At 43.3% G+C, this 19,887-nt stretch overlaps 1 protein-coding gene across 5 annotated transcripts in view; it reads left to right on the top strand.

The window, feature by feature from the left end:
- Positions 1-19,887, top strand: part of FBXW7 (F-box and WD repeat domain containing 7) — a 350,901-nt gene that overhangs the window by 15,751 nt on the left and 315,263 nt on the right. For 4 of the 5 annotated variants that reach the window (XM_073605052.1, XM_073605081.1, XM_073605062.1 and 1 more), the window contains one exon: positions 18,003-18,389. The exons of the other annotated variant lie outside the window; for it this stretch is intronic. The gene's annotated coding sequence lies outside the window, so the exon portion shown is untranslated. The remainder of the gene's footprint in view (positions 1-18,002; positions 18,390-19,887) is intronic. 5 annotated transcript variants of the gene reach the window in all.

Genomic DNA, 19,887 nt, shown 5'->3' with positions numbered 1-19,887 from the left:
TTACAAACGAAGAGAGGCAACGCAAAGTGAGAGGAAATCTACCTCTAGGAGGGAAATTCACTCCTGTAAGAGTTAATATGGGAAAAAGGTATATCCACTGAAGCTTTATCACCAATCCTTGTTTCCACAACAACCCAAAATTTTCAAAATCCAATTGTAATTGGGACAGAAAGTGAGGTTTAATCTTCTGAACAGGGGCACAGATGGCAAAACAAACATTACAGGGGTGTTAACCCTTCCCTATGCTATCCAAAAAGCTTAAAAAGTGTTTTTTTTTTTTTGGCTGGAGCTACACTTAAAAAATGTACCTGTTCCATTTCAACTTAAGAACAAACCTACAGACCCTATCTTGTTTGTAACCTGGGGACCGCCTGTATTGCCTTGAGTTATACTTTAAGGACTGCTCAGCTGCAATATATTTCCATTTTTATTCTTTGATTTAGATCTGTGTACTTTTAGCAGGATAGGAATAGTAGTATTTTGCTTTCAATTGTCTGTCCTTTCAAGCGGGGGGTCGCCAACCCCTGAGCCACGGCCCAGCTGCATAGAGGCTGCACTGTCAGATATGTGGCAGGGAGCAGAGAGAGGATCTCTCTCTCGATCTCTCTCTCGATCTCTCTCTCTCTCTCTCTCTCTCTCTCTCTCTCTCTCTCTCTCTCTCTCTCTCTCTCTCTCTCTCTCTCTCTCTCTCTCTCTCTCTCTCACACATCACCGCTCTCCTGCCCTCACTCGGAACCCACCTCTGCACCAAGTGCTCTTTATCTTTTCTTTGCTTGTACCACTGCACCAAGGACTGCCTCTGTGCTCAGTGGACCAGTGCTGCCACCAATGCAGTGACAGCCCAAATATGGTGGCAGGCGATGTGGCAGGTGACAATCCGCATCTGGTGGCAGGCTGCATCTGAAGGTAGGTGACGTGGAAAGTGCCAGTCCGACACAGGCAATGTGCCAAATGAGAAGCTGCTTCTGGTGGAAGGCGACACACTCAGGGCTCACACTGATTCTGCATTATGGTGAGTTGAGCTTTTTCATATTACAATGTAATAATAGAAATAGTGCGCTTCAATCACCCTAACACCATATCAACCATGGTGCCATGATTATTGAAGCGCTAACACCAGCCATTGCCCCTACAAATTGCCTGTGAAAAATTGCTTACACCCCAGGCTTTGTCACAATTTTCTTCCATGCATCTCGTGCGATAAAGGTTGGGGACCACTGCCTAAAAGGCCAATCTTGGTATATTCCTTTTAAAATTGATCTGTCTTCCATATTTTTAATTACTTGTAGTTTAACTGTAGCTATAGGCAGCACTCTTTTTGGCTTTGGATAGAGTGGGAAAGGATAAGAACTCAGAGTGCCCAAATATGCTCGCCCTTTTTCCCAGCTCATCCATTCATAGAAGCCATTTAATAGCTTCTGTGAATGAAACCAGATGTATGAATGGGAGGCGGGGGTGAATCTTTCAATTATCTGCCTGTCCTCCATTCATAGATAACCTTTCATTCATGCAAGAATTGAAAAGCAGAAGGAGCAGGGATAGTCTGGCACTCTTGATTAGCAATTGTCACAGATCGCGTAATTCTATTAACCTCGCCGCTATGAAAAATTATGGCGGGGGGGCATTGGAGGAGGAAGATTTCTACCAAACCAAAAGACAGCAGCACAAGGGACACCTCACATTGAAGGCAAGTAATATCCCTTGTGTTTTTGTTTTTTATTTTGTTTTTATCCATTAAGCTTAACTTTTTTTTCCAGCAATTGTACTAAAGGGAGGGCAGAGGAGGCAGAACAGAAGCCGTCTGTTTTAAGTAGCGATAAATCATCCCTGTAGAACAATTGCTGGTATTACAAAAATTAACCACTGTAACAGTCTATTGTTTTTCATTCTTTTGAGCCAACTGATACACTTTAGTTTAACAATTTAAATAAATGTCTTAACCAAAAGCAAAACTTTTTTTTTAAATGTTTTGGATCGCGTAGAGAAGCATTAGAACACCTGTCAGTTTTTATTGCTGTTTGTGCCCACGTTCGGGGGATTTACCCTCTCTAGTTGTCCTGTTTACCGGTGTCATTAAAAGTAAAAGGAAATCCCAAGTTTCAGGTTGTCACAGGAACAGTAATAGAGGGGGAATCTTCCAATGGAACTACTAGTTCTGGTTGACAGTCCACAAATCCTTCACTTGGGAGGCATTTTCTTTTGTTTCCTGTTTTGGCTATGGAACAGAAAGTGAAGGGAAATTTCCCCTATGGTACACAGATAGCAAAAAAATTGATAGGGGTTATAACCCCTAACTCCCTTACTTTTATCCAAAATGGAACCAAAAAAAATAACCTTTTTTAGTCCTATTTTAATCACTTGCATACCGGGCACTTTCCCCCCTTCCTGCCCAGGACATTTTTTAGCTTTTAGGACTGTCGCACTATGACAATTGCGCTGTCATGCAACACTGTACCCAAACAAAATATTTATAATTTCTTCCCACAAATAGAGCTTTCTTTTGGTGATATTTGATCACCTCTGTGGTTTTTAATTTTTGCGCTATAAACGAACAAAGACCGATAGAAGAAGAAAAAAACTGATGGGCGCTGATAGGCAGCACTGACGGGCACTGGATAGGCAGCACTGATGAGGAGCTACTGACAGGAATTACTGTTTGGGCACTGATTGGCACTGTTGTGGACACTGACAGGCGTTTATTATGGGAACAGGCTGGCGGGTGTTGGGCACTGATTGGCAGCTGATGGGCACCTTTTTATGGGGGCTGTGCTGATCAATGTGCTTATTATCAGCACAGATCCCCACCCCCCCCCGACAGGGAGAGCCGCCAATCAGCTCTCCCTGTCTGTGTGAACCGAGGAAAGCTGTTTACTGGCACTAACTGGTTCACGTGATGATCAGCTGTGATTGGTCACAGCTGATCACGTGGTAAGAAGCCTCTGTCAGAGGCTCCATACCATGATCAGAGTTGTGGTGTGTTATGCTGATAACGACGGTCAGGAAATCACAACCACTTTGCCGCCGGCATTCTGCTATATGGCTGGCGGCAAGTGGTTAAAGTACAGTCAGTCGGCACCATTACTAAGCATGAAAAATAAGATGCATATGCCAGGAGGGAAAATGGCTGCCCGACTGTAGGTGCATTTATTTTTTTTTTACTAGGAGCCTGCAAAGCGTTGCACCTGTGATAAGCAGATGATGGGTGCAATGCTGGGCTTTTGCAGACTGTCTGTGTAAGCTGTCTGCTCATACTTTGTTCAAACAGACGGTTGCACACCGACAGGAACTACCTAGAGCGCTCATCAGCGTTGTGGTAGTTCATTAAGAACTACACGCCGACAGCTACAAAGGCTGTCGGTACTTGTAGTTCTCCCCATTCACAGAATTCTGTGAATAAATTACACAGTCACGTGGTTGGAGCCCGGCATGGTTTTTTTTAAATTGTGGGTGTGGGGAGAAGATCCCTGGCTTGGCTTGCTGTCAAAACTGGGAGTGGGGGCTGCTACAACAGTAACATGTTACCGTGTTTCCCCCGAAAAATAAGCACGGGTCTTATGTTAATTTTTGGCAACAAAAGACACAGTAGGGCTTATTTTCGGGATAGCTCTTATGTCATGTGCTTTCTTCTATTCCCCTCTCCCTCCCTGCCTGTCAGGAATCCCCAGTGGAACCGAGTAAGTGGTTGTAAAATCCTAGAATCCACTCTTACAGTATTATATAATGTAAACTGTGTATGTTTCTGTAATATAATTGTGCCAAATACCTTCTTATAGCGCCGCTTGGTGCTTCTGTGACAGCTGGGAGGAGAGCAGCAGGAGGTCAGCTGAGTGCCGAGCAGCGCTGTACCGAATGTATTTGGCACAATTAGATTACAGAAACATACACAGTTTACATTACTGTAATAGAGTGCATTCTAGGATTCTACAACCACTTTAAACTAGGTCTTATTTTTGGGGAAACACGGTACTTGTTATACCCTGAATATGGTTTTAATATAACGTTATAAAAGGTGAACTTATCCTTTAACCACTTGCAGACCAGCCACCGCAGTTTTACTGCTGCAGAATGGCACGGTTGGGTGAAACAATGTTATGTAACGTCACTTTGCCCTGTGGCCACTAGAGGGGCGCGCGCTGCTCAGCCCCTGGAGCCGATACGAGTGCCCGGCGGACACGATTACCGCCGGGCTCCCACGATCGCTGGTGATGTACCGTGAACCAGGATCTGTGTGTGTAAACACACAGATCCTGGTTCTCTGAGGGGAGAAGAGACTGATCTGTTCATACAAAGTATGAGATGCCTTCCCAAAGGCTGGAGATGCCTTGCCTTCCCATCATCATTTTTCTCTTGGTGTTGGGAACTTGTCAGAAGTGATTCATGCTGTTAGCAGAGAAAGGAAGCAGCAGACAGAAATGAGACTTGGGCTCCGTTCACATGTAAGCGAATTGGATGCATTTTGAACCACATCCAATTCGCATGACATGTGAACCAAGCCGGCTTTCAATGGAGGCGGTTCACATATATGCGGTGCAGCGGCAGTGGGAATTTAACTACTGCGGCAGGTTGGCTCCCCTGTGTGAAACCACGTTACTGTACGGGGGCTCGCGGGGTCCGGATAGCAGGCGCGCACCTGCTGCACAGTGGGGATGCCAATGCTCGTGGCTGACGGTTGCGATGACCGCTGGCCACGAACAATCATGACCAGGAGACACAGAACAGGGACGAGTGTGTGTAAACACACACTTCCCTGTTCTGTTCTGAGAGGAGTGACAGATTGTGTGTTCCTATTAGCTAGGAACCACGATCTGTCACTTCCTGTAGTTAGTCCCTCCCCCTTCAGTTAGAATCACCTCCCAGGGAACCCCTTCACTGCCAGTGACATTTTTACAATAATCAATGCATTTTTAATCACACTGATCGCTGTATTAATGCCAATGGTTCCAAAAATGTGTCAAAATTGTCCGATGTGTCCGCCATAATGTCGCATTTACGATAAAAATCGCAGATCGGGGTTGTTCCTCAGCCGGGGTATGCCCAGAGGCTGTATTATGTAACTTTTTATTTTGTTTTCTTTTTTAAACAAACTCAATAAAAAGAATTTTCAAAAAAAAATCGCAGATCGCCACCATTACTAGTAAAAAAAATTAATAAAAATGCTATAAATCTATCCCCTATTTTGTAGGCACTATAACTTTTGCGCAAACCAATCAATATATGCTTATTGCGATTATTTATTTATTTTTTTTACCAAGAATATGTAGAAGAATAGCTATCGGCCTAAACTGAGGAAAAAAAATTTAGTTTTTTTTATATATATTTTTGGGGGATATTTTATAAAGCAAAAACTAAAAAAATAATGCGTTCTTTTTTCAAAATTGTTGTTTTATTTTTTTTGCGTTATAAACAAAAAAAAAAAAAACGCAGAGGTGATCAAACTCCACTGAAAGAAAGCTCTATTTGTGGGAAAAAAAGGACGCCAATTTTGTTTGGGTACAACGTCGCACGACCACGCAGTTGTCAGTTAAAGCGAAGCAGTGCTGAAAAAAAAGTGCAAAAAGTGCTCTGGTCAGGAAGAGGGTAAATTCTTCTGGGGCTGAAGGTGGTTAAAGAGTACTGTGAGTTTTTTGACCACTGTGGTGTGATTCATATGACTTCTATGGGATCTATGGGACACATCTGAATCACACATCTCATCAGTTTTGAAAAAAAAATTCATTAAGGGGAAAAAAAAACCCAGCAGATCTGTGGATTGATTTTAAGGGGAACTCCATGCCAAAAATAAAAAATATATTTCCCTTACCTGAGCTAGCAGGCTAGGAAAGGGGGGGGGGACCCCCTCCTAAACCAAATATGCAAATACCGCGCAAGATAAAAAGTTGCAACGACCGCCAATGTATTCTCTAGGGTCTTTGCTAAAAAAAACATTTATAATGTTTGGGGGGTTCTATGTAATTTTCTAGCAAAAAAATTATGAACTTTACACGTAGGAGAGAAATTTCAGATGGCAAGTGGTTAAAAGTAGCCATCCTCACCTGTGATCTGTTTGCTTGTAATGTGTGTGTAAAAAAGGTCAGTGCGTTTCTGGACTCCTGACAGACCCTTGCATCTTTCATTCAGTGCTGCACTGATGATTCTGAGTCATGGGGAAAGCAAAAGAATTGTCAAAGGATCTGCGGGAAAAGGTAGTTGAACTGTATAAAACAGGAAAGGGATATAAAAAGATATCCAAGGAATTGGGAATGCCAATCAGCAGTGTTAAAACTCTAATCAAGAAGTGGAAAATGAGAGGTTCTGTTGAAACCAAACTAAAATTTCAGCCACAAGTGCCAGGAAAATTGTTCGGGATGCAATGAAAAACCCACAAATAACTTCAAGTGAAATACAGGACTCTCTGAAAACATGTTACATAGGTTGAAAAAAGACACAAGTTCATCCATTTCAACCATAAAAAAAAATAAAAAAAAAATAAAATAAATAATATCGTACCATCCAATATACCCAATTTCATACCCACAGTTGATTCAGAGGAAGCAAAAAAAACCCCAGCAGAGCTTGCTCCAATTTGCTACAGCAAAGGAAAAAATTCCTTCCTGATCCCCCAAGAGGCAATCGGATTTTTCCTGGATCAACTTTACCTATAAATGTTAGTACCCAGTTATATTATGTACATTTAGGAAAGTATCCAGGCCTATCTTAAAGCAATCTACTGAGCTGGCCAGAACCACCTCTGGCTGGAGTCTAGTCCACATTTTCACAGCTCTTATGCCCTGTACACACGGTCGGATTTTCCGATGGAAAAAGTGCGATCGGATTGTGTTTGTCGGAAATTTCCGACACCGTTTGAGAGCAGGACATAAAATTTTCCGACAACAAAATCCGATCGTTTAAATTCCGATCGTGTGTACACAAATCCGACGCACAAAGTGCCACGCATGCTCAGAATAAATTAAGAGACGAAAGCTATTGGCTACTGCCCCGTTTATACTCCCGACGTACGTGTTTTTACGTCACTGCGTTGAGAACGATTGGATTTTCCGACAACTTTGTGTGACCGTGTGTATGCAAGACAAGTTTGGCCCAAAATCTGGCGGAAAAAATTTGATGGATCTTGATGTCAATGTCCGATCGTGTGTACAGGGCATTACTGTGAAGAAACCTTTCCATATTTGGAGATGAAATCTCTTCCTCTAGACGTAAAGAGTGCCCCCGTGTCCTCTGGGTTGACCATAAAGAGAATAACTCAACACCAAGTTCTCTATATGGACCCCTTATATATTTGAACATGTTGATCATATCCCCCCTTATTCAGTTCCTCTAATCTTTCTTTATAGCTGAGCTCCTCCATGCCTCTTATCAGTTTGGTTGCCCTTCTCTGCACTTTCTCCAGTTCCCCGATATCCTTTTTGAGAACTGGTGCCCAAAACTGAACTGCATATTCCAGATGAGGTCTTACTAATGATTTGAACAGGGGAAAAATTATATCTCTCTCTCTCTGGAGTCCATACCTCTCTTAATACAAGAAAGGACTTTGCTCGCTTTGAAAACCGCAGCTTGGCATTGCATGCTATTATTGAGCTTATTATCTACCAAAACCCCCAGATCCTTCTTCAGATTCCCCCAGTTGTACTCCCCCTAGCATGTATGATGCATGCATATTCATACGTGATGTGGCTATTTAACCACTTCCCGCCCGACCTATAGCAGATTGACGGCTGGGCGGTCGTTCAGTTATCCTGACTGGACATCATATGACGTCCAGCAGGATAACAGCCGCCGCACGCACGTGGGGGTGCGCATCGCGGCGATCGGTGGAGCGGTGTGTCAGTCCGTCAGTCAGTCCGGCGGAGGCTCTTTACCACGTGATCAGCCGTGTCCAATCACGGCTGATCACGATGTCAATAGGAAAAGCTGTTGATCGGCTTTCTTTCTCGAACATCACGGGACACAGAGCCACAGTAATTACTGATGGGTTATATAGGTATCACTGGTGATTGGACACTGGCACACCCTATCAGGAAGTTCAACCCCCTATATAATCCCTCCCCCCTGCAGGGATACCTCAGTTTTTACGCCAGTGTCACCCAGACAAACGTTTTTTTCCGCCGAGAAAGTTTTCAACACTTTATCCGATGGAAGAAAAGTTTATTAAAATGTGGGGAATACTGGCTATTGATGCCGCCATTTCCTCCGTAAATAATAGCCTGACTTGTCCTGTAGACAATGCTCAGATGCTCAGGGATCCTGTAGATAAAAGGATGGAATCCCTATTGAAGGATGTTTTCTCCTTAGCAGGATCAGTGGCCCAACCTGCAGTAGCAGCGATTGGACTCTGTCAATACTTAAGAGACCATGTTAAGCAGGTCATCAAAGTATTACCTGAACAGCAGGCCCAGGGGTTTGCTAACCTTCCAGCGGCCTTATGCTTTGTGGTTGACGCCATTAGAGATTCTATCGTGCAAACCTCCCGTCTTTCACTGGGGTTGGTGCATATACGTAGAATCCTATGGTTGAAAAATTGGTCAGCCGAAGCACCATGTAAGAAGCTACTGGCTGGGTTTCCATTTCGTGGTGCAAGGTTGTTTGGAGAGGACTTGGATAACTATATCAAGAGAATCTCTTGTGGGAAAAGCACTCTCTTACCTGTCAAGAAGAAGAGTAAGCGTCCCTCTTTCAAACGGACTCTTTCCCCAGCGCCGGGGGCTTCAGCCTCCAGGCAGTCTCGACGGCCGCCTCCATCGGGGTCCAGAGACAAGAGTCAACCCCAGGGACAAAAGAAGTCCTGGGGAAAGAAGCCTACTAGGCAAAACACTAAGACCTCTGCATGAGGGGGCGCCCCCGCTCACTCGAGTGGGGGGAAGACTGCGACAGTTCCCAGGGCTCTGGCACGAGGACTTCCAGGACAGATGGGTAGTCTCCACGGTAACCTTAGGGTACAAGCTGGAGTTTCAGGAATTCCCTTCTCCTCGGTTCCTCAGATCAAATGTTCCCAGAGACCCAGAGAAGAAGCAGTCGCTCCTTCTAGCGTTAGAGCGACTTTTGTCGCAGGAGGTCATTATGATAGTTCCCGCAAAGGACCAGGGATTGGGCTTCTATTCCAACCTTTTTACGGTCCAAAAGCCAAATGGGGATGTCAGGCCCATTTTGGACTTAAGGGATCTGAACCGATTCCTAAGGATTCAATCCTTCCGCATGGAATCAATTCGAACAGTAGTTCCCACCCTGCAGGGAGGAGAATTTCTGGCATCAATAGACATCAGAGATGCATATCTGCATGTGCCCATTTTTCCTGCTCATCAGAAGTTTCTGCGCTTCGAGGTAGGAGGGCGCCATTTCCAGTTTTTGGCTCTGCCTTTTGGGATAGCCACTGCACCTCGAGTGTTCACAAAGATCTTGGCTCCTCCTCTGGCCAGATTAAGGGCTCAGGGTATAGCTGTCATAGCATACCTAGACGACCTGCTCTTGATAGACCGGTCGGTAGCCTCTTTGAATGGAAACTTGAGGACCACGGTCAGGTATCTAGAACACCTGGGTTGGATCCTCAACTTAGAAAAGTCTTTCCTAAAACCAGTAAGAAGACTGGAGTATTTAGGTCTGATTATAGATACAAGCCAGGAGAAAATATTTCTACCCCAGGCAAAGATCACTGCTTTGAGAGAGCTGATTCTGACAGTAAGGACCAAGAAGGGTCCCTCAGTCCGCCTTTGTATGAGGCTACTAGGGAAGATGGTGTCTTCATTCGAAGCAGTTCCCTATGCTCAGTTTCACTCAAGAATGCTGCAACACAGTATTCTGTCGACCTGGAACAAGAAGGTTCAGGCATTAGACTTTCCGATGCACCTGTCGCATGCGGTGCGTCAGAGCCTCAATTGGTGGCTCTTACCCGAAAACCTGCAGAAGGGGAAATCCTTTCTACTGGTTACCTGGACGGTGGTAACAACAGATGCCAGTCTGTCAGGTTGGGGAGCAGTTCTGGAACAGGCTGCGGTCCAAGGGGTATGGTCCAAGACAGAGAGGACCTTACCCATCAACATTCTGGAGATCCGGGCGATACATCTAGCTCTAAAAGCCTGGACTATCAGGCTACAGGGTTGTCCGGTCAGGATCCAGTCCGACAATGCCACAGCAGTGGCTTATGTCAATCATCAGGGAGGCACCCGGAGCCGAGCTGCTCAAAAAGAGGTGAACCAGATCTTAGTCTGGGCAGAGATGCATGTGCCATGCATATCGGCAGTTTTCATCCCGGGAATAGAAAATTGGCAGGCGGACTATCTAAGTCGCCAGCAGTTACTTCCAGGGGAATGGTCTCTGCATCCCGACGTCTTTTGGGCCATATGCCAAAGATGGGGGGTTCCAGATGTAGATCTCTTTGCATCCCGATTCAACAAAAAGATAGACAGATTTGTGGCAAGGACAAAAGATCCTCTTGCATGCGGGACGGATGCGTTGGTGATTCCGTGGCATCGGTTCTCACTGATTTACGCATTCCCGCCTATTCTGCTACTACCACGACTCCTTCGCAGGATCAGGCAGGAAAGGAAGTCGGTACTTCTGGTGGCCCCCGCTTGGCCCAGAGGGACTTGGTATGCAGAAATAGTAAGGATGACGGTAGGTTCCCCGTGGACACTACCGGAACGCCCAGACCTGTTATCTCAAGGTCCAGTGTTCCATCCTGCCTTACAAACGCTAAATTTGACGGTTTGGCTATTGAGACCCACGTTCTGAAGAGTCGTGGGCTCTCAGGTCCTGTCATATCTACCTTGATTAATGCAAGGAAGCCAGCTTCCAGGATGATTTATCATAGAGTCTGGAAGGCTTATATAACCTGGTGTGAATCCAGAGGTTGGCATCCCAGGAAATATGTCATAGGTAGAATCCTTGATTTTCTACAGATGGGATTAGAGATGAAGCTGGCCTTGAGTACCATCAAGGGCCAGGTCTCTGCTTTATCAGTATTATTTCAGCGGCCACTTGCTTCGCATTCTTTGGTCCGAAACTTTATGCAGGGGGTGATGCGTCTTAATCCTCCGGTTAAAGCGCCCCTAAACCCCTGGGACTTGAATTTGGTCCTGGCTGTGTTACAGAAACGGCCTTTTGAACCAATAAGTCAGATTCCTTTGGTCTTGTTGACAAGGAAATTAATTTTTCTGGTGGCCATCTCTTCTGCTAGAAGAGTATCAGAATTAGCAGCTCTTTCCTGTAAGGAGCCTTATTTGATTATACACAAGGATAGAGTGGTACTACGCCCTCATCCTAATTTTTTACCGAAGGTGGTTTCTGATTTTCATTTAAACCAAGACATTGTTCTACCTTCCTTTTTTCCAGATCCCAGATCCGGAAGAGAGATCTCTACATTCATTGGATGTAGTAAGAGCAGTTAAGGCCTATCTAGGGGCAACTACTCCGATCCGCAAGACGGATGTTTTGTTTGTGCTGCCAGAGGGTCCCAATAGAGGACAGGCAGCGTCAAAAGCTACCATTTCTAAATGGATTCGACAGTTGATCATTCAAGCTTACGGTTTGAAACAGAAGATTCCTCCGTTTCAGATCAGGGCACATTCCACAAGGGCTATTGGTGCTTCTTGGGCAGTGCATCACCGGGCCTCTATGGCTCAAATCTGCAAGGCCGCAACCTGGTCTTCAGTTCATACATTCACCAGATTCTATCAGGTGGATGTGAGAAGGCATGAGGATATCGCCTTTGGGCGTAGTGTGCTGCAGGCAGCGGTACAGGGTCCTCAGGTCTGATTGCACCCTACTTGGTCGTGGTTCCCCCCCCTCAGGTAGCATTGCTCTGGGACATCCCATCAGTAATTACTGTGGCTCTGTGTCCCGTGATGTCCTTCGAAAGAAAAGGATTTTACAGGTAAGCTGTTTTAAAAAATCCTATTTTTCCTCACTCACATCTGACAGATGCGAGTAGAGCCGATCGGCGGCTCTCCTGACAGGGGGGGTCTGCACTGATTGTTTATCAGCGCAGCCCCCCCCCCCTTGGATGCCCACACTAGACCACCAGGGAAGGGGGCAACATGTGGATGGCCAGGTATGTACCCCATGGCCATCCACATGTGCAAATTATGCACAATCTGTGCCAATCAGTGCCCACAACTGACTGGCACCATTATATATCAGTGATGCCCAGCAATGCCACCCATCAGTGTCATCAGTGCCACCCATCAATGTCCATCGGTGCCATCTCTCAGTGCCCATCCGTTCCACCTATCAGTGCCCTGGCCTGCCAGGTTGCATGCTTGGATAAGGGTCTGGTATGGACTTAGAGGGGGGGCACTGCATATTTAAAAAAAAAAAAATGGTGTGGGGGTTCCCCTCAAAATCCATACCAGATTTATTGCCGGCAATGTGTTTTTTTTGTTTTTTTTTTTTGTTTTATTACATTCAGCTGTCAGCGGGCAACCCCACTGGCAGTTCATGAGGCATCCATTGTTAAGGACACTGCGGCCGTCTTCCCAGTCCGCTCCTTAACAACCAGCTATTGTTAACCACTAAAGCCCCAGAAGATTTTCCTGCTTAATGACCAGGACATTTTTTGCGATACGGCACTGCGTCACTTTAACTGACAATTGTGTGGTCATGCGACGTTGTACCCAAAATTGGTCCTTTTTTTTCCCCACAAAGCTTTCTTTTTGTGGTATTTGATCACCTCTGCGGTTTTTATTTTTTGCACTTTAAACAAAAAAAGGTCGACAATTTTGAAAAGAAAAACTATTTTTTACTTTTTGCTATTATAAATATCCCCAAAAAATGTTTTTAAAAAACAAATTTCTTCATCAGTTTAGGCCAATATGTATTCTACATATTTCTGGTAAAAAAAAAAACGCTATAAGCGTATATTGATTGATTTTGCGCAAAAGTTATAGCGTCTACAAAATAGAGGATAGATTTATGGCATTGTTGTGTTTTTGTTTTTTTTTTTTTTGGTTTTTTTTTTCCTAGTAATGGCGGTGACCTGTGATTATTTTATTTATTTATTTTTTGCAGTACTGCGACATACTTTTGACACCTTTTTGGGATTATTGACATTTTATACAGCGATCAGTGCTATAAAAAGGCAATGATTACTGTGCAAATGTCACTGGCAGGGAATGTGTTAACACTATGGGGTGATCAAGGGGTTAACTGTGTTACCTAGGGAGTGATTCTAACTGTGCGGGGATTGGACTGTCTGGGTGAGGAGAGCGATCGTTGTTCATACTTGGTACGTAAAAACCTGCAGAGGTGATACCACCAAAAAAAAGGACGGCAATTTTGTTTTGGTACAACGTTGCACGACTGCGCAATTGTCAGTGGAAGGGACCCAGTGCTGTAACGCAAAAAATAGCCTGGTTATTGAGCAGCCAAATCTTCCGGGGCTGAAGTGGTTAAACGAGCCCGCCGTTCATATACGTCGATTCGTGGCAACGTGCCACTTTGCTGACGTATATCGGCATGAGCCGGTCGGCAAGTGGGTAAAACTGTCGGTGGCCACTGGCTCTAAAAATTTGCATCTGCACTGTATGTGGAAATCGCAGCTGCTTTCGAAATGGCAGTGAAAATGGAGGGGAAATTCGCTCTGGATACGTGTGAACCACTTGGTGCTCTTAACTAAGACAAGTACACACTATAGAGGGATATGCTTTGATCATATTTCATGTCTGAGGTTTATAGCCGCATGAAGGTGAAAAAACTTGTCACACTGAGCAGCCGACTTAGCCGATCACTGGCTTATCTGCAAGGGACATCGGTCCCGGAGAGTAAGAGGCAATTCTGCCTCATATGTGCCACCAGTACCCCCTGCCATTGCCACCTGACAGTGCCTACGAGTGCCACCTATCAATGCCCACCAGTGGTGCCAATCAGTGCCCATTATTGCCACCCATCAGTGCCACCCATCAGTGCCAATCACTGCCACCTGTCGGTCACCATCAGTGCGCCTCATCAGCGTACATCAATGAAGGAGAAAAATCTACCTTTTTTAAAATTTACCAAAATATAATTTTTTTTTTTTTTTAACAAAAAATAAAAACCACAAAGATGATCAAATACCACCAAAAGAAAGCTCTATTTGTGGGGAAAAAAATTATAAAAATTTAATTTGGGTACAGTGTTGTATGGCCGCTCAATTGTCATTCAAAGTGCATCAGCACTGAAAGCTAAAAATTGGTCTGGATAGGAGGGGGGTTTAAGTGCCCAATAAGCAAGTGGTTAAAGAAAAAAAATAGAGTGTTAACAACCCCTTTTTAAGGTAAGAAAATGTTTAGGCTTTATAACCACTGTAAGCTTATATTACTAGTACATCTAGGAAAAGTATGATGACTATATGTCAACTATGAGTGCTGAATCAGCTGGTTAGTTGCAGTAGTATGGATGCTATTTGTGGCTTGTGGCAGGAAGTCAATTGCTTTGTTTATAAGCATGGTTTGTCTTAAAAGATATAGTGCTAGCAGGTGTTGTTAATTTTGAATCCAATATGTTTGGGTTGTTTTAAGGCTATACTGTACTATATTCCGTACACTTTTTGTCTACTGCTCCTTTAATAGTTACTGTTCTGGTATAATACGTGGTAACCGTTGAGTTAATGGGTGGCAGTGGTAAATAATTGTTTTGTTTTTATTTGCTGTGACAGTGCTCGGTTCAGAGCTGGTATTGATGCACACCCTCAAAACACAGAATCGCACACCCTCTGAAAACACCAGCTGTGCTCAACCACATCACTATCTGTTGCTCTTATTGGTCTGACTGACTTACTTTTTAGCATAGCTCAAAGTATGCATTGTTAAAATACAATTAGTTTTTGTGGCCCTGTAAACTTAAAAAAATCCAATTTTTTTCCTTTCATACTAATTCACCCATGAAAACCCTCCATTGAACAATTCAAAGCTTTACCTTCATATACAAAAATGTATGTGGTAAAATACACCCAAAACTAAAATCTAAACTTTGTGTACATGGAGGATCACCTTTAGGGCTCATGCACACTGCAGCTCAAAAAAGAAGCTGCTTTTTGCAGGCGTTTGAGCTTTTAGACCCCTTTCACACTGGGGCGGTTTGCAGGCGGTATTGCGCTAAAAATACCGCCTGCAAACCGCCCCTAAACAGCCTCCGCTCTTTGTTCAGTGTGAAAGCCCGAGGGCTTTCACACTGAAGCGGTGCGCAGGCAGGACGGTGAAAAAAGTCCTGCAAACCGCTTTTTTGGAGCGGTGAAGGAGCGGTGTATTCACCGCTCCTTCACCGCTCCTGCCCATTGAAATCAATGGGACAGCGCGGCTATACCGCGGCAATACCGCGGCTATAGCCGCACTGTACGAGGAATTTTAACCCTTTTTCGGCCGCCAGCGGGGGTTAAAACCGCACCGCTAGCGGCCGAATACCGCTGCAAGAACGACGGTACAGCAGCGCTAAAAATAGCGCTGTTGTACCGCCGACGCCCCCACCGCCCCAGTGTGAAAGGGCCTTATTGCTGCCTGTAAAAGCTTGAAGAAGCTTTGTTCTTTTTTTTTCCTCATGTTTTAATTGAGCTCTTTCGAGTTTTTTTTTTTTTTTTAGCATAAGCATTTTTTTTATTATTTATTTATTTATGCATTTTTTAGCTTTTTTTTTTTTTTTTTTTTTTTTTTTTTAGCTCTTTTGAGCTCATTTGAGCTCTTAGGGGCACTAGCTCCTCTGAAAAATGTTTGGTGGGGTTTTTTTCTGCCTGTAGGAGCATATGCCTGAAAAAGCCCTAGTGTGCATGGACACATTGGCTAACATGGAGGGGAGTTTCTATGCAGAAAACAATAAGCGGTTAAAAGCCTGTAGGAGCCTTTAAACTGCAGTGTGCATGAGCTGCTCCACGGCGCCAGAAGGAAGTTCACCTCTCCCCCCTTCCTCCCTGCAGGTCCCAGAAGATTGCTTGGCCATTCACAGAGCGCAGCGCGGCTCGTGCCCAGCCCACATCTGCCGCCCTCGGTACTTCTCCGAGCTCTCCAATGCCATCGGGGACCTGGAGAAATAATCCGCCGCTGCCGGATGATGAGCATAGAGATTTCCGGTGACCAGATGGTCACCGGTCATCTCTGACCGTTGGAGGCCCGGGCGCGGCTTTATGACGTCATGTCCGGGCCGCGGTTGTAAACAAAGCCGCAATCTCGGCTGGAAAGCATGAGATCCTAAATTGTTTATTTTTTTTGATCTGATGCTTTCCTTCCTGGAGGAGAGATGTGGGGTCTTATAGACCCCACATCTCTCCATAAAGAGGACCTGTTACGCACCATTCCTATTACAAGGGATGCTTCCAGACAAAATTGATGTCCTTTTTTTCCCACAAATAGAGCTTTCTTTTGGTGGTATTTGATCACCTCTCCGTTTTTTTATTTAATGCGCTATAAGCAGAAACAACCAACAATTTTTAAAAGACCCACTTTTTTTTTACTTTCTGCTATAATAAATATCCCAAAAAATGTCTTCATCAGTTTGGGCCAATATGTATTCTTCTACCTATTTTTGTTAAAAAAAAAAAAAAAAAAATCACAATAGACGATTGGTTTGCGCCAAAGTTATAGGGGATAGATTTATGGCACTTCTATTACTTTTCTATTATTATTTTTTTTTACTAGTAATAGCGGTGATCAGCAATTTTTATTTATTTATTTTTTTTTTGAGAAAATTTGAGAATCAATTGTTAGTTAGGCTTAATATACACAGGACGTTTTTAAAACCTCTCCTGAACGATTTAACTTGACAGATAGTAGTAACCCATGTTTAAAATGTCCGTTTTGCAGCATTTACATGCTGCGCTTAGCCGCGTTTTAGCTGCGTTTGCGTTTAGAAGCATTTGAAAAACAATTTAAAAAAAAAAAAATTTTTAAAATAGCCAAAAATGAATAACGCCGGTAAATGAAACACGGCTAAATGCAAGTTACCGCGTTTAGAAGCGTTTGGCACTTGAAATGCCTCTAAACTCAGCGTCTGAACTCATTTTTTTTGCTTTCCTCTAAACTCACCTGCCTCAAAAATGACATTAAACGAACCAGTGTACATGTACACATAAGATAATATTGGATGAGTTCAGGGGCAGCTGAAAAAAGCAACCAACTGCCTCTGGACGTTTGTTTACCAGCAGCAGTGTACTTAGGTTCCATTCACACCTGAGCGTACGGGAATCGTGCGATTCTGCCCATGATTCCACAATCGCAGGAAAACACAGAACATGTTTGCGATGCCACTATTTCCTAATGGCACCCCAAATGTGGTGCATTTTTGCCAAGATTGACGACTGCCAAAAATCGCAACGCCAAACGTGCCTGGCTCTGTGCTAAAATTTGGAGCTTTTTTAGCGTATTTTTGGAGCTGAGGGAGAACAATGTTGCTTCAAAATAATCCTCAAAAACACAAAAAAAAAGCTATAGAAAAAACCGCGGCGCAGTAGGTGTCGCAGCAGTACGCGCAGGTGTAAATGGATTCTAAGGGGTCAGGTAGATTTTGGGTTTAGACTGACAATGACATTGTTCAAAAACTTGCGCCTTATGTGTATTGTATCCCTTTTCTTAGGTGACCAAGGTGTGTAAGTTTGCTCAGCACCTTCTCAAGCATGCACACCAGATGTTTTTTTGCTGTAGCTATGGTGGTTTAGTGAACTGTAGTTTAGCTGGGATGGTTTGAAAATGAGTAAAAGGGGGGGGGGGATAAATTATATATATATATATATATATATATATATATATATATATATATATATATATATATATATATATATATATATATATATAATTTAGTGTGTATAAATATCAGACACAAAGAATAAAACATCTGAACTCTTGACCATCTTTTAGAATTTCACTTTATATTGGATGGGTAGGTTAATGGTCTTTATTTTCTGAAGGGACTCTACCAGTGTTTGGCTAACTATGAGTCTTAGCACGATGGGTAATTTAGTTGAAAAACACCTATGAAGTATTTCACTATTTTTTGCTGAGGTAAGCATAGTATTTGTGTTTACGTTTTTAATCTTAAAATTCCCTTCACTACAGGTTATCAGCTTCCAGCTCATATCTGAAAAATGATCCAAGGCTCACAGGATACCTGACTTCGTTTGCCAACTTCCGCACATGAGAAAAGCCTGAGGGATACATGACTGAGTGGACGCATGCTGCGCATTTAAAGACTTTGGGTAATACTTTCTTATCCTAAGGAAGAGTGAGGTTAGAGAATTTCTGCTGCATGCAGTTAAATCTTAAACCGATGAACTGTAAACTGACAGCTGAAGTTTAAAGAAATAGGTGAATACCATCCTCATCATGGATGTGCTACTCCCTTCCTGACGTCAGGACCCCTGGAAGCTACCTACCTTCTACTGCCAAAAAAAATTTCTGAGAGCCACAATCAGTCTGCCTTCACAGAGTCATCGACTGGAGCAGGTTGGTTTGTCAGTGATTTTTTTTTTTTTTTTTTCTTGTATGAATTACTGTATGTTTTGGAAATTATTTTTTTATGAGCGATTTATTTACAATGAAACACTGCTATGGAAAGCATATTAAAGCAGAGCTCCAGCTGAATAATAAGATACAAATAGACAATTACAAGATCAAATAAAACTAGCATTTGTTGCTAAATTTATTTTCAGTAGAGATTTTATCCAGAGTGTTTCTTCAACCTTCAAATGTCCTCAGTTTGATGGCCATCATTACTAAATCCACCTCTACTGAGCCCAGGTCTTCCTGAACCTACCACACAGCCTTTGAATGGACAGTCAAAGGCAAAGCAGCTATTATGAGCCCGTCTCTCTGTCTGCTTTCTCTTTCTATCAGCATGTTTCCTGTCAGCACATGAACTGAGTGGCTCCTTGTGTTGATTCTTCCTCTTACATTCCAGCCCTACTATATAGGCATGGCAAAGAAGCTAATGCCAGGTCAAATTCAGGTTCTTATATTACTATAAATATGTAAATTATATAAAGTAATTTTAATGTTTTATTAATGCTTTTGCAGCTGGTTTAATTTGTGTCCTTTTATATATGCCTAGCATTCACTTTTTTCACATTTAAAATTCAAAACAAGTTTTTCTCATCATTTTAACACCTTGCCTCTGCTTGTACACATATAAGCAGGCTCATTTAAGTGGATGTTTTTCTGTGAGGCCGCATATATGCGCACGTTTATGCTTGGAGCACGTTACACAGCAAGCTTCAAGAACAGAGATTGGGCTCTCACCGGGGGTCTCATACTATTAATTGGGAACTGTGAGTCCCGGTTCCTGGTCACTTTGATAGCCTCTGATTGGTTATCACAGTGATCATTCACTGTGCAGTCCACCCTTGTTGTTTTTAAAAAAAAAAATACACTGTACCCTTCTCTCCCTGCTAGGGGAGAAAACATGTAAATAACCTAAAGTGTATGGAAAAAATAAATAAATGGCTAGATCAGTGCCAGGGTTAGTGTTGGGTTTAAAATTGGGGGCAAAATTAGTTAGGGCTGGGAGATTTTCTTAAAAAAAAAAAAAAAAACTTGATTCACGATTCAAAAGCAAGTTTTTTTTTTTTTGGACATCGCGCTGGTCCTGAGGAGCTGCAGGCAGTAGTTTTTAGGCAAGGCGGCGGCTTCGGCCTAGTCCGCGGCATCTGGCCTCCTCATCACCGGCGCGGTGAAAAAAAAAAATCAATTTTGGTTAAATTTTGAATTGATTTGACCTCTCAACTCGATTCAAGATTTAAATCGATTTTTTTTCCCCAGCCCTAAAATTAGTATCACTTAGTGTTTTAGTGCCGGTGTGCTTTAGGTAGGATAAAAACAAAACAAAATGCGTGCTATTGCTTCTAGGCCCTACTGTGTTACAAACAAGAAGTAACATAGACATGTGGGATTGCTGCGATCGTCAGGAACAGGAGAATTTTATTTTGGGTTGGTCTTTGGTGGTATG

This window comes from Aquarana catesbeiana, linkage group LG01 (assembly GCF_042186555.1).
Source record: "Aquarana catesbeiana isolate 2022-GZ linkage group LG01, ASM4218655v1, whole genome shotgun sequence".
NCBI lineage: Eukaryota > Metazoa > Chordata > Amphibia > Anura > Ranidae > Aquarana > Aquarana catesbeiana.
The sequence above is the reverse complement of the archived record's forward strand: the minus strand, read 5'-3'. Positions and strand labels throughout refer to the sequence as shown.